This window comes from Penaeus vannamei, chromosome 1 (assembly GCF_042767895.1).
Source record: "Penaeus vannamei isolate JL-2024 chromosome 1, ASM4276789v1, whole genome shotgun sequence".
Taxonomy (NCBI): domain Eukaryota; kingdom Metazoa; phylum Arthropoda; class Malacostraca; order Decapoda; family Penaeidae; genus Penaeus; species Penaeus vannamei.
Window position 1 is genome coordinate 20141210 of NC_091549.1, and position 5000 is coordinate 20146209.

The following is a 5000-nucleotide window of genomic DNA, read 5'->3' on the forward strand; positions in this document are numbered from 1 at the left end:
TTTTTTCCTTATACACGTGGACAGAATTGCCTTGCTTTTTAGTCGAAACCGTAACAAAGTTTGCGCTGCTCTGGAATTTAGTATTTTGAAAGCGACGGAGACTGAGCTTCCAAGTTGGCGGGCTTCAAGGACTCGCACGAGAGGAGGCACACGTGTACATGTGCACATACATGTACACGCACAAACACACAAACACGCAAAAAGGCACAAACACTCACACACACATATGCGCTTACGCGCAGGCGCCCATACACACACTCGCACACACACACACGCACATTCTCTCTCTCTCTCTCTCTCTCTCTCTCTCTCTCTCTCTCTCTCTCTCTCTCTCTCTCTCTCTCTCTCTCTCTATCTCTCTCTCTCTCTCTCTCGCTTTCTCTCTCTCTTTATCTCTTTATCTCTCTCTATCTCTCACTCACTCACTCACTCACTCACTCTCACTCTCTCTCTCTCTCTCTCTCTCTCTCTCTCTCTCTCTCTCTCTCTCTCTCTCTCTCTCTCTCTCTCTCTCTCTCTCTCTCTCTCTCTCTCTCTCTCTCTCTCTCTCTCTCACCCAGTCACACACGCCAAACGCACGTATTCAAGTCATCAATCAGATTACACTGTACTTCCATATGGAGCATTCTCTCTTCTCTCGATTGTTAACCAGTATTGTACTGAAGAGGAAATTTTGCTTCCACTGTCCACCGAATGCTGTGGGTTTGGATGAAGGATTTTCGAGTTTGTGTATCTGTTAATAATAGGGATGGGCCTTAACTACATATATACATGTAGTCATGCATACAAGCTTTAGATGTCTGCATACATTCGAGCATACGACCACGCCAATACGAGGAATTTGGTTCTTCTCTGCACGGCCCCTTTGCATACGTATATAAAATTATCTACCTTGCTTTAAAGGAAAAAGAGAGAGAAGAAATGGCTCCTTATAATTTTAGTTAGATATAACAGTTGAGATGAATTGCACCTCAATTGATTCAAATGAGGAAATGGGTAAAAATTAAGGTGATTGCGACAGACAAGCGTGAGAGATTGGGTAGAACGAGTAAAGGTCCAGAACGAGTTAAGTGATCAGTTAAAGGAGGTCAGTTAGTACAGGAAATTATAATCATAAGCGGATTGTAGAAAACTGTTGGTTACTTAAATAAGTGTGAGTTTTCCACTTGTTCATAAAGTTTCCGACATCAGACTACGATCAGGTGAAGAGAATGATAATTATCATTAGAAAAATTCCTAATTTTCCTCCTAGGGTCGTACCAACCCCGGAAATTACTACCCCCTCCCCCCTCTTCCTAGGTATAGAACCACGGGAATTGAAGTATGATTTCTGTGTGAGTGTCTGGGGTTTGTAAGTGTGGAAGTGAGTGATTTTATCGGTTTGGACGGCCTTCGGGGTGCATATGATTCGCTTTGTTTATCTGTGCAGGGGTGAGGGGTAGTCAGGGAGGGTAGTCTAGTGGAGGGAGGGGTTGTGTGGGGGGGAGATGGGTTTGTAAGAAGGTTTTTTATATGCATTTGTAATACGGTTTTCTATGTGCATTTGCTTGAGTGTGGGCTATATGGTGTTTTTGTGTGCTGGTTGATTTATCTCTTCCGTATTTAAATTAATTTGTTTTTGTGTGAGAGTATGAGTGCGTGTGTATTTTACTCATATGCACGTTATTGCTTGTGCATAATCTATTCAACTTCATAGCATATGTGTGTGGAAAGTCTTAGGCTAATTCATTCGTATTTCAATAACTTTTTTCCGAGTTATTTATCGCTATATATCGTCATCAGTTGTGCATTAGTCTGCATTGGTAAAAAATAAATAAAAACAAAAATAGATAAATAAACAAAGATAAAAGGAAATCGTCTATTTCCGCAAGATATGACGAATGCAGCCGCCTTTAAAGCTTCGCAGAAAATGACAAACGCAAACATTTCTTATCGAGGCAGGCACTGAATGAGGAAATTGAGAGCCTTCTCAGACTGTGACTATGAGAGATTGATAGAAATGAACTGAAATGCTTCGCTGACAGGAAAGAGCGATCGGCTGGGGATTAATAAGGGTCTATGCAAGATTTAATCTAAGCCGTAAAATAGGGTCTAATGATGTCTAAACACTAAGCAGGATAATAGTGAGGTGACTAAGGTAGGGTTCAAGCTTGGTCACGAAAGTGTCAATAGGATCGAAGTAGGGTCTAAATAGGGTATAAACAAGGTTTGAATAGGGTTTTGATAGGATGTTAAAAGGAAATATGTAAGATCAAAACAGGACACCACCTAAGCAAGGCTTAAGCAGTCTTTAAGGCCTAAGCAAGATTTAAACAAGGTTTAAACATGGCTTAAGCAAGGTTTAAACACGGTTTAAACAAAACCTAAGCAAGGTTTAAACAAGATCTAAGCAAGCTCTAAGCACGGTCAAAGCAAAGTTTAAATAAGGCCAAAACACGTTCTGAACAAGAACTAAGCAAGTTTTAAACATGGTCTAAGTATGGTCCAAAAAGGTCTAAGAAAGATCTAAGGTTTAAACAAGGCCTAAGCAAGCTCTAAACAAGATCTAATTAAGGTTTAAATAATGCTAAGCACGTTCTAAAGAAGGTCTAAGCAAGCTCTAAACAAAGTCAAAGCAAGCTCAAAACAAGATTTAGGCAAGTTTTAAACATGATTTAAGTATGGTCCAAAAAAAGGTCTAAACAAGCTCTAAACAAGGCCCAAGCAAGCTCTAAACAAGGTCAAAGCAGGTCTTGTCTTAAATAAAGCTCACAGGCGTAGAAGCAGGTCTGTGCGACTCGGAGGGCGAGGAAGCAGAGACGGAACACACACTTGACGCTTTTTGCACCGAAGGGAAGAAACAAATTGCTTTAAAATTGCAGGCCGGAAGTTGCAAAACACGACATTCTGGCGTGATCAATCTTGCACACTCTCCTTGCCTCCTTCCTTTTATTTTTACTTCTCTTTATTTCTCTGTCTTTTTATTCCCGTTTTTTTCTTGTTGGTTGTTTTTTCTCTTTCTTTCATTCTTTCTCTGTTTTTTTGTTTTTTTGTTTGTTTGTTTGTTTGTTTTTGTTTTATTTTGGCTTCTTGCTTTCTCTCTTTTCTCCTTTGTCTTTCGTTTTTTATTTTTCTCTCTTTTCTCTTCTCTTCTCTCTTCTCTGTCCTTTCTCCTCCCTCCTATCTTCTCTTTTCTTTCCCTCTCATTCATCCTATCACTCACTCTCCCGCTCCCCCTCCCTCTTCCTCTCCCTCTCTGTCTCCATCTTCCTCTCCTTTTTCATCTCTCTGTTTTTCCTTCACCCTCTCTTTCCTTCCCCCTCTCCGCCTTCCTCTCTCCCCCTCTCCCTCTCTCTCCTTTTGTCATTTTTTTACTTTCACTTTCACTGTATTTCATCTCTCATTTTCTCCCCCCCCCCCCTTCTTCTCTTCATTTTCACTGTATTTCTCTCCTTCATCTCTCATATTCTTCCACCCTCTCTTTCTTCCCCCCTCTCCCCCTTTCTCTCTCCTCCTTTCTCTCTCTCCCCTTCTGTATTTTTTTTTCTTCACTGTATTTCTCTCCTTCATCTCTCTCATCCCCCCCCCTCCCCCTCCTTCTCTTTTCGTCTCCCTCTCTCCTCTTCTGTATTTTTTTCACTGTATTTCTCTCCATCTCTCTCTCTTTCTTCCCCCCCTTCCCCCCCTCCTTCTTCTCTCCTCCTCTCCCTCTCTCCCTTCTGTCATTTTTTACTTCCATTTTCACCGCATTTATCCTTTTAAAATCAACCTTACGAGCAAATGGTTCAATAGAGAGAACTCAGCTGACACTTTCTAACCTTAAGACTCTCTTTCTCTTCCAAAAAAAAAAACTTTAACTGAAAATACGTAAGAAATGCGGGCAGATTGTCAACTGGTAATCGTTCATAACCGGGTATTAATGGAAAGACGATCTGGAAACGAATCCAAAGCTAAATTTGACTTTTAAACGGCATGGCGAACTAATGGGAAAGACAGAGGGCGTAAGTTTTCTTGTCGGGGGAAAATGCATGGCGAGTATGTTTTTTTTTTTGTTTTTTTTTTTCGGCGTTTTTTTTTTTTTTTTTTTGAGGGGGAGGGGTGGTGAGAAATCTGTTTTCTTTCTTTTTCTTCTTCATTTTCCTTCTTTGCCTCTCCCTCTGCTTCTTATTATTTCATCTTTCTTCTCCTGCTCCTTTTATTCTTCCTATTCTCATTCTCATTCTTTTCTCCATCATCTTTTTTCTTATATTTCCTCTCCCTCTTATTCTTATTCATATTCTTCTCTTCATCTTTTTTTTCTTATCATTCTCCTGCTTTTCCTTTCATTCTTATTCCTATTCTTAGAAAGGAACATCGTGCTAAGAATACACATCCAGTCATTCTCATTCTTATTCTTCTCTTTTTTTCTCATATTTCCTCCTCTTATTCTTATTCATATTCTTCTCTTCATCATTTTTTCTTCTTATTCTTCTACTTTTCCTCCCATTCTTATTCATATTCTTAGAAAGGAATGCTAAGAATACACATCCAGTCATTCTCATTCTTATTCTCTTTTTCTCATATTTCCTCTTCATCCTCTTATTCTTATTCATATTCTTATCTTCATCATTTATTTTTCTTCTTATTCTCCTGCTCTTCCTCCCATTCTTATTCCTATTCTTAGAAAGGAATGCTAAGAATAGACATCCAGTCATTCTCATTCTTATTCTTCTCTTTTTCTCATAGTTCCTCTTCCTCTTCTTATTCTTATTCTTCTCTTCGTCCTTTATTTTACTTCTTATTCTTCTACATTTCCTCTCATTCTTATTCCTATTCTTAGAAAGGAATGCTAAGAATAGACATCCAGTCATTCTCATTCTTATTCTTCTCTTTTTCTCATAGTTCCTCTTCCTCTTCTTATTCTTATTCTTCTCTTCCGTCCTTTATTTTTCTTCTTATTCTCCTACTTTCCCTTCCATTCTTATTCCTATTTTTAGAAAGGAATGCTAAGAATACACATCCAGTCATTCTCATTCTTATTC

The 5000-nt window shown here is 39.1% G+C and overlaps 1 protein-coding gene across 1 annotated transcript in view; it reads left to right on the plus strand.

Annotated features, from left to right (window-relative positions):
* LOC113821875 (glutamate receptor ionotropic, kainate 2-like) overlaps positions 1-5000 on the plus strand; it is a gene marked incomplete in the record, with an annotated part of 27896 nt that overhangs the window by 1299 nt on the left and 21597 nt on the right.